The sequence below is a fragment of the Micrasema longulum genome, unplaced genomic scaffold (genome assembly GCF_059751315.1).
Source record: "Micrasema longulum isolate JH-2025_06_02 unplaced genomic scaffold, ASM5975131v1 h1tg000266l, whole genome shotgun sequence".
Classification (NCBI taxonomy): domain Eukaryota; kingdom Metazoa; phylum Arthropoda; class Insecta; order Trichoptera; family Brachycentridae; genus Micrasema; species Micrasema longulum.
In genome coordinates, this window is record NW_028277470.1 from 99802 (window position 1) to 110760 (window position 10959).

Here is a 10959-nt window from a genome sequence, read left to right on the forward strand (position 1 = left end):
TTAAGGATAAGAAACCCATTTACGGAATGAAAGAGAAAAAATGGAACCCGAAATGAAGTTAAAGTCCACCCTTCTCGGTGGAGTCACATAAATTTTCCAGATTTAAGTCGACATGTCCGAGATCGACCAAAGATGGCGGATAATTTATTTAAAAATATGGATATGTTTTTTGGGCGGGTAGTAAAATGAGAAAAAACGTCTGGAATTCCAACGCTAACGGAGGTTCGGTTTTAACCAAGTATCAGCTTACTCGTGTGTTGTGTTTGTATGTATCTATCCACCTATCTTATGTCAGGCAGATGTACGATTAGGTGTTTAATAACCAGTGGTGGTTCAAATAACATTTTAGTGGGAAAAAACATACGAGTGACAGAGATAAAGATATAAATAAATTCGAAATTTTCTGTTCATTCTTTTGAAAACTTATTAGTAGCTTACTACTTATCTTGTATACTGAAATTCTTGAAAGTTTTTAACCGTAAAGAACGTGTAACGTTCGATTCGTATGATGACTCTTCCTTTTTCCATAATCCGACTTCTCTCACCAAACGAAGAACTGTTCCTGACGCGTGCTTCTTATTCAAGATCTTAAATAATATAATTGAAAGTACTTGTTTCCTGGAAAGCATCAATCTAAACTGCCGTACCAGATTTACCAGACAAGTCAAATTTTTTTACAATCCTGTACCATCCAATAACTTCGCTAAAATTTTCTTCATTAACTGTAGCTGCACAGAATAAAACATAATTTGTTTCTCCCTTGATATATTTTATTCCAAACTTTCTCATTGAAATATATTTATATATTAGAACTACTTTAATTAAATATATATGTATCATTATCACGTTATTCTCCTATCTCTAATCTCTTTGGGCATTTTTAGGGTAATCTCCTCAACAGGATTCCTCCTTTTTCCTATTTATCCTAATGTTTTCTTATCCATTCCATCACTCCTAACGCTTTGGGAACAAAAAGGCAGCAATATTATATGGGCCCGAGGGTATATAACCTTATCCCAGATGCATGGAAATGTGGTGGGATTGCCAGGCTGTGGAAGGTGTTGACTGCATTTTTAATCCATATTGGTCGGAGGAAGTCAGAGAAATTGTTGTCCGATGTAGAAGGACGTAAGCTGATTTCTTGTTTTACCAGTACGACTTAAAACTTAGGATATAGAGATTTTGGTATTATTTATGTTTTCTCTGGATATTTATTGTTTACTTTTAAGACTGAAAAAGCACACATAATGATAAAACTGTAATTACTTTTTAATATTATTATAAAATACATAATTTACTGCCTTAGAAGCTATCCCCAATTAGGCAGTTTTGATGAACCAACAGCAAAAATAAAAAATATATTTGTTTACTTTTACTACTTAATTAATTTGTTGTTTAAATAATGACTTGTAAATTGCTGTAATAAATATGTAAAAAATAAATAAATAAGAAGAAACATTATTATTAAATTTAACTCTTTCGTTTGATATTTTTAAAATATTTTTATATACTCATACATATTTTTAATCTGTTCATTAGTATGTCTACAAAAAGTATTATATAGTCGCGAAAAACTTTAATTGGACTCATATATTATGTTATAATATGAATTGTTTATTAATTTTCAGTTGTTTTTCCAAATAAAAAAAAAGTTTTTTACTGCGGTAACGAATAATTGATACGACAATTTTAATATTATGATAATCAAAAAAAAAAAATATTTTTTTGACGAAATATTTAGGCAGTTTCTACAAATGAATATTGTATTTGAGTGGAATTGATTTGAATAAATATTTTTTTTACACAAAAATAACCTACACGTTTTAAGAAAATGTATAAAAATTAGATCTGCATTGTAATTAAAACGTTATACGTAATTGTGTAAGCCCTGTAATTGCCTAGACTTCCATATTTCCTTCTCAAAAATGTTTTCCCTCTCTGTTGAACTAAATTTAGAGATGTATACCATTAATTTTTTTTAGAGGATTGATGTAGGTACTTTTAAACTTTTATGTTATTTCAGATTTTATTATTTCTCTGAAATGAAGTGAATAATAATTTCGTGTTTTCCACAACGAAAAATATCACAAACATGCGCATTGCCATACCTGCACTTCGATCAATACAATTTTTCGATTGATAAATGTTTCAAGAGAAGGAAAATCTCTTTAAAAAGAAGTTGTTATAAGAGGCATTTAAAACGGTAACATTTTGAGAAAAAATATCTATGTGATTTAGTTTAGGATTTCTTAAAAAATTGGGACACATTGGAAATATTGCTGCTAATGATTTTCAAGTTTTTTAAAAATCTATAAATATATATTTTTCAATTTGATTACTACAGGTTGATAGATGAGTTTGAATATTAATGTAGTTTAGAAAAATGACAAACTCTACAAAAATTTTTTACTACTGCACTGTACTGAACCGACAAAGTATTCGAGTCTGAATTGTTCAGCCATGCATGCACATGACTTTACCCAATAAATGTCACAGACAAGTCAATCTTTTACGATCTTTTATATACTTTATGAACCGAATTCAATACCTACGCTCCAACCAAAATAGAAGTACATAATAAAAACTATATACTTCTTGTAGTATTAAAAAAATGCTGACGTGGGTCCGAAAAGTTTAAGACCAAGTCCATGTACAATAAAGAATAAACAGATATTACTTATGTTAGAAAAACGTATCTAATGAAAGATTTAAATTTATTTATTTATTTTTATTTATTTATTTTCACCTTTTATAAAAAATACAATTTAACGTTCACTTTGCCCAGCTAACAAGGGTACATACCCCGTTCCAAGCTAGGCAATTTCATTGTAATAGATGATGATAGTTAACAAAGTAATAGAGAGCACAGACTAATAAAATATAAACTTACTAGTATACACATTTTGATACATATATACACACACATATATATATATATATATATATATATACACATATACAGACATATACATACACACACACACGGACACACACCCATGCGCATACATTCGTAAAACATAGACAATTTATTTTTAATTCGAAACTTCATGATTGGCATCTGCAAATATATATTTTCAAATTATTATTTCCTGAATTGATTTTTAATTTAATGCTTAATAGCCGTCAAAAAAGTAATTGCATTTCTCGATATTTAATCGCGTAAAGTGGCCACTTAAAGTAGTCAATAAATGGTCATAAGTCCTATAAGTGCCGAAAATTTCACATCACCTTTCCAAAAATGTTATCTTAGAAAATGCATTTTGTTTTGAAAACTCAGAAAATAATATATTTAATCAGCAATCGAATAAAAGTATGATAAGGAGGTCGAGAAAGGCGGCCTCCGTAAAGAGGCTTGATTCACAGACAAAAGGTTCCGGGTTCGATTCCCAGTGAGAAGACAAAAATTAAATGTGTTTTTTCTTAAGCCTGGGTGTTCTGTGCTTTAATTCGCTACTGTAATTGGGCCTCCTGGCCTGTTGTGGTGGAAAAAACTCCATTGAGCTAGACGCGAGACTATTTGCATTTTGCCCATAATTATCACATTAGCATTCTAATTATTAGCGCGTTGTTTTGTTATTAGAAATTTCATATAATGAATATTTATGTAGAATTTATTATTTCATTTTAGAATGAATTATATTATCAACATGTTTGAATATTTGTAGAAAAGTTCCCACTGGATTCATTTCGCTAGCGATATTATCAAGGTATAAGCTCTCTTATTGCATAAAAATCAACATCGATACTAATATTATAAATACGGAAATATGTTCATATGTTTGTTTGTGTTTTTTTCACGTCGCAATGGAGCGGCCGATTGACGTGACTTTTTCCATAGAAATAGTCGGAGAGATGAGAAATAAAATAAGCCGCCTATTTTTTATCCCGATATTAAAAAAGCAGACAATTTAATTAAATAAATAACAATGAGCAAGATTATTTGAAAATCAGTAGGCGGTAAGGTGGAATATCTATAATAATCTATTTGAAATTAATTCTTAAAAATTTATAATCGACTTGCTTTACCCATGGTTTGTTTGATTTGCGTTTCGTTTTAGTTTTGTAGTAGGACTTTGGATTACGATGCTGCGTCGCCGTGATGGTTGTAGGACCTGCAATCGATACAAGCTACTTTCTCTATGGAAAAAAATCATGTCATTCCGTGGGGAAAATTCTCATTAAAAAACAATAAAACGAATTAATTACCTAACTAACGTGGGTAAAAGCTAGTATATAGGTAGAAACATTGAAAACATGCGAATATTTAAACGTACCAACGCATACCTTATAATAACTGTTACACATTGTGTACACAAAATAGCCAAAAACCATTTAAAATACCTGTAATCTCTGTTGGAAGTTAATTTATTATTATAGGAGTTATTGAAAATTAAAACGAGATAGATACATTTTTACCTAAGAGTAATAATTTTCTAGAGAAGCCCTATTGCATAGAACAAAAACGTTCCAATTTTTGGTTTGGTTTTAATTTAGTTTTTAGTTTAACAACAAATGTACAATGAAAGGTTTCGGTTTGCGCTTGCGATTTTCAAACCAAGCATCTATGACCCGTTGTATTGCTGTAATTGTTAGCTAACTTCGTGGTCAATAATCATCGAATGGTTTTTGGAACCTGTATAAGGTTATTATTCTGAATTTTTAATAAATATTACGTAGCTATTTATCGATTGTTTATAATATCAGAATTAAAATCTACAAACAAAACGTTTTTATATTGCTTAGGTTCTTTTTTGCTAATAAATATTTTAAGAGAATGAGAACATAATATGAATCTGTGGGGGTAGATTTTCCACTCCGCGTAGTGAAAAATGTAAATATTTCATGAATTATTCTACGTATGGACGAGTATATGGAAGCACTGGCTTGATAGAGAGAAACAACCATATTTTTTTATTGGCCCACAAACAGCTCATTTCGCGGCCTTATTGCGTATATAAAAAGTGTTCAGCATCATAACTTCTGGCGGAATAAACGGCTTCATCAACCTGCAAGATATGGCTGCCGAAATACGACGACAACAGCCAAGGGTACCACCGTCAGGTACCCACTTACCTAGTACTTGCTCGGGGATATTAATTCTCCCCTGCCCCTGTCTCCCCCACCAGAAAGTAATAAAATGAAGTTAGAAAAAGGGGAGAGAAATATATCATTTTATGATTAAATTAAAAATTCTAAATAAAATGAAATACTAAAATAATAAAATAAATAAAACAACTTTGTTTTTAATAACTCTTTTTCTACCTACCGGTTTCAAAGTTTGGCTTGCTCACAGTAAAGCAACAAATTAAATATAATGTGTCAATTTTTATACATAAAATAATTAAGGGGATGAATAAAATAAAAACAATAATAAAATTTAATCAACAATGTCATACATATGAAACAAGAAGTAAAAAAAAGATAAGATTACCAATGAGGAAAAAAACAGAATCTCAAAATTCATTGTACAAGGGATTGAAGCTGCACAATGAGTTACTTAAAAAATATATAATTGAGAAATTTTGATAAAAAAAAATTGTAATATTATAAAAAGTTTATATTAGTTCTTAAAATGTTATAAACTAACTTAATAAAGCATAAATAAATGAATAAATAATAAAGCTATACAAGCTTCTTTATCAAGGTAAACTTAACTAATTTATTTATTTATATATCAACGGTTCAAAGAACGTTTTACAGTAAAAAGTTTTACATAAATAATCATAGCATTGAACAATTGATTATGAAATATATAATATGAAATAAAGTTGAACAATTAAAACGAAAAACAGCAAAAAAGTAAAAAAGAAACATAACATATCTTAGAAAACAAAATAAAAGATAACAATTTACGTGAGAAAATCTTAAGTTCTAAATACAAATATAACAAAGTAAAGTTGAGAATAATTTAACATAAACATAAAGTGGCTAGTATTTCGTAATAAGGTAATAATAAAAAAAGAAAAATAATGCTACAATAATACTTGATGAACAATACTTTATCGGAGCAATATGAAAACTTAAATAATCTTAATAACACCTTTATTTTATCAGTTGGTTGGAAGAAGTTGGAATTTTGAATTCTATCATATTTTATTTTATCGGTATGGAACTAATAAATCTATTTGTCTTGGAAGGATGGTAACGTGAAATGGTTAAATAAGACAGGAGTGGACTTAAGGAAATATTGTTTATTTAATATTTTTTCTTATTATGAATCTCTTTATTAATTTCAAAGATTTCCAAGCTGTCTAATTTTAATATTTTATTTTCTACTTCAATAACTTTTAATTCGGGGCCTTTTTAAAATTACGATTATTTTCTATCAGATAGTTTGCAAATTGAAAAAAAATTATTTAAGCACCTCAAGTGTTCTTTTACTAAAATATTAAAGTTTCTTTTAGTTTTTCAATGTAGATTGTTTCACAATCATTACAATAAAATATAATTGGTAGATGCGAGATTTATAATATTAAGCGACTTTGTTTTGGTGATTTTTTTACCATGTTTCTATATCATTAGTTGTGTAGAATGCAGATTTAATGTTTAATCGTAGGGAATTAGATAATTGTTTAGAAAAATTGACATTCATTAAAATAAAAATAAATAAGTGGTTAAAAACAAAGTTGTTTTATTTATTTTATTATAATGAATAACTACAAAGTTAGTGCTTCAAACATAAAATTTACATTAAAATAAAATACACTTATTAGCAACCAATATAATTAACAGACTATTTTATAAAACAAAGTTTTATGAATTACTTGAAAAAAAAAACCGATAAACATGTGTAAATTCGATGTTAAATTAATTGAAAGTACTAACAAAAAGCAATTAATATTTTACAATATGATGATATTTGTGTATAATACTATTAATTCTAATAAAAATATAATTTTTAAAAAAAATCACATTAAAGCCAACATTCATAATACCAGAAAAAAAGGTAAAAATCAAACTCCCATTTATGAAAAAGGCGGACTCAGAAAATTCAATTTTATATAAGGCAATAAAAAAATATTGTGATATCAGAAAAAACATTTTATGGAAGAAAAAAAATTATAATTTAAGCACAAGTTTTAAATGAAATATACGTACGTTTTTATTATACGAGCATTCATTAAAATCTGTTTTCAAAATTACGTTTTCAATTATTTTAAAACTTGTATTTGAATAAATGTGGGTTTAAATTAAAAATAATTGGACAGTTCAATTGATATATTTGACCAATTAGCGCTTTCACTCTCTAACGGACATCTTCATATTGTTGGAGGGTGAAAGTGCTAATTGTTCAAATAAATAAGTAGAAGTGTATCGAGTATTTTAAATTACATTTTATTTTTTTATTAATAAAAGATATAACACATAAATTATACATTATACTCCTAGGGCCCCGTTTACAACGGGAAGTTAACATTTATCTTTAATTTTATCAACAAAGTAAAATTAAATTTTCTGTATGAAAAACAGAATATGCTAAGAACTTTTTCTTCTAACATGTTCAATTATAGGTTGCCGACGAGGATGTTCATGCGAATATACTCATTTTAGTACACAAAAATCGGTTTTTCCTTATAGATAGTTGAAGATAACTGTATTAACTTCCCGTTGTAATCAGAGCCCTGGAGTAAAAAACGCTTTTTAGGGAAAGGAAAAAAAAACATTTTTGTGACACTATTTAATATCACTTAATGCAATTTAATAAATTAAGAAAACATATTTTAAACATAAAACGTAGTATTATACCCTATTTATAGAAATTATATTAATCATAATCGCTATCAATTGAAAAGATTCTAGCAATACAATTTAATTGCTACACTTTTTGATTAACTATACGAATTTTCGTTGTATATTTCATCGGGTCGTTTTTTAAATTGGGAATGGCTAATATTTTCCAGAGACTTTGCCAACATTCAATGAACGAAGATTTTTCGATTTATAGCTTTCATTCAGATATCTCGTACATTATTATATACTGTATTTTACCGACGATAAGACGCATATATTGATTTTTTGTTGAATTTTAAGAGTAAAATAGTGCGTCTTATGGTCCGAAGAATAAGGTAATTACAATGGAATCCCATAATTTTTTTATTGATGTTGTCATTCATTTTTTATATTGGAGCCTTGCTTTGCCATATTACTTATAAGAAAAAATATACATGTGATCAGCTTTTTTAGTTTTAATTTTTATCAATTTTAAAATTATAATTTATTTATTGGGATACATAAAAATACTTAACAACAAAAATTTACCTTGCCACAACACACCAATTTATTTATTTAAAGAGACGCATCAAACATTATTGTAAGTTAAAGTTTATTATTAATTACTAAAATTATGTAAGAAATCAATCTTTATTTTAATTTCCAATAATAGTAATATTTTAGGTGGACAAAAAACAAACGTTTTTCTGAGGTGCGTAATTTATATAAAAATATTCTCATGGGGTTTTTACTTGAACCGGCTATTATTTCCTCTGACATTTTACTGGCAAGGTTTTTCAGCAAGCTTACCATGACATAGTATCTAGAAACAAGTTTTTGCACTTTGATTGGGCTCTCACTCGTAGTTAGGTTGAACTTACTTGCTCTGTACCTGTGGTTAACATACAAACACATAAATACAGACAAATACAGACAGGTTTTGCTGCCGCTATGCATGCATACTCAGGTAGATATGTTAATACATCATATGATTTTATTACTAATATGATTTATACCTAACTAGTAATTATGTCAGTGATAAAATCACTCATAATCGAGTGATAGGGATCCTACTTAAATTATGTATTTTTAATAAAAAAATCCGTGTTGGATTGAATAAAAACACTTGCAATGCAGTAGTTGTATCAAGTACCTATACATTTCTATTTTTTACGAATAAATTAATTTTAACTAACCCCGTTTACCTACCCAATTTTTTGATAGGGAATGACCAGAGAATAGAGAATCAACGAAAAATTACGATCTCTCCCGTTTAAGTATAAATGATCGAAATCTGTGGTCTAAATACTAATTATTGTAAAAAATACCTACCCATGTAGAGTTAAGATGAGGATAAAAACGAAAAATGCTTATTTATTGTTTTAAAAGATACATATTTGTGCCTTCGATCTAAAAGAGCCAATGTCTTAAATTGAAATATTATAGAAGATAGATTTTTAATTGATTTCGTGACGCTATTATGCAATGTTTGACGTGTTTGGAACGAACATTATGAAATGTGTAAAAAATAAAAAAAACATCGACCCTCGACCCTCGACAAAAAACGTTTTTTTTTTTTTGATTCTCAATGTTTTTTTAATACGATAGTAAATTACTCGTATTATCCAAAGAAAATTGTTTTCTTTTGAATTAAAAATACAAAGACACTAAGATTTCTTTTATTTGACTTTAAGTTCTCCAGTCCCCTTCGAACAATGGGACTAATTTACCGACGAAACTTATTTATTTTATTTTTATTAACAATTATTAGGCACAAAGACATGGCTTATTGTGACAACCAGCAACGCTCCATTCCTGTGAACTCGCTTTTGACTCGCTGGAAAATCCGCGCTTAGTTGGGTAAAACATTCATAAACTTGTAAAACATTCATTAACATAGGTACGGTACATTCATATTACAAGAATATATATTTTTTACATAGATTTGGCATGCTGAGGCAAAAATCCATTAGCAAATACACTTATTACGCAATCAATATTGCATTTCGGATAACAGTACGAATCTTTTAATTTTTTTAATAGTTAGATGTCTTCATCACTACTATAATTAAGAGGATATGCGTCGGAGAGCATTTTAATGAATAGGTATTCAAACAAAGTTATTCGCTCTCGCAGATGCCTCCCCGATACTGTACGATTTTTGATTGTCCTGGCTCCCGTAAGGTACAATTAAAAAAAAAATGGGACGTGCCAATGGTAAATATACATATTTTGTAAAAAAATCATTGCTCTCGAACCATAATCCAGGGAGGAAATACGGGAATATTTTTGCATGAAGAAAAGTCAGACCCCGTTTTCTCTGGATTCCGCTTTTTAATAAGTAAACAAATTATACGGCTGTTTTTAAAACAACCTTTACGTAGATACAAGTCTAATTAATTTGATGGCATTTATCAAAAATAATATGAACATTAAGATTAACGTATCTTCAATATTGGGTACTATTATATGTAGTAGAGATGCTTACCACTATGGTTATTTGTGTACTAAGTTAGTACCAGACGCTTTCACACAAATCCGCTACGTTTTCACTACAACTGGAGCTTGTATCACAAACATTTGGTGAATATCAGAACTTTCACTAATTACGCGACCTGTCTAAAGGTGGACCAATCACTCAAGAAGCCGAAAATGAACTAAGACCGGTGTCAAGTTCCAAAGAATATAGTTATTGAAGGCGGCTGGTTTAGTGCCATCATTATGGTAGGCAAGGCAATATAAAGAGGTGAAACCGCATCTATTATTGGCTCTACGTGAAATTATGTAGGCCCAAGTTTACTGTACCTATTATGTTATATGAAAACAACTGCCTTGGGGTCCGGCAGTGTGTCGAGACGGCAAACGTCGAGTTTCGTCTAGGCCAACGAGACGTACAACGCACGGGCTTCAAATTTTCGTATTTATATTCTAGAACTTACAGCTATATATGTTTTTTTTACACATTAAACGCCCATATAGCTTTAATTTAAAGTTTATAAACAATAAAAGGTAACAGTTACACAAAGGTTTAAAAAATTAGTTAATAAAAACATGTTTAAAGAAATTAATAAAAATAATAATAAATTTCGACCATTTTTATAGCGCCGTTTTCGTAAGTAATCACTTCAAGGGCGCTGTGCATTATACTTAAATAAAAAAATAAGGTCTATCTACAAGCCAACTGTTAACTACTATTTACTAACGGACAAATTTTACAAATCATATAATACACATAATATGGTACTTCTA

The 10959-nt window shown here is 28.9% G+C and overlaps 1 long non-coding RNA gene across 1 annotated transcript in view; it reads right to left on the reverse strand.

Moving 5' to 3' along the window:
• Positions 1 to 10345, reverse strand: part of LOC148283046 (uncharacterized) — a 66932-nt gene extending 56587 nt beyond the window's left edge. The window contains exon 1 of the long non-coding RNA XR_015821946.1: positions 10199 to 10345. This is a non-coding gene — a long non-coding RNA (uncharacterized LOC148283046). The remainder of the gene's footprint in view (positions 1 to 10198) is intronic.
• Between the last annotated feature and the right edge of the window lie 614 nt (positions 10346 to 10959).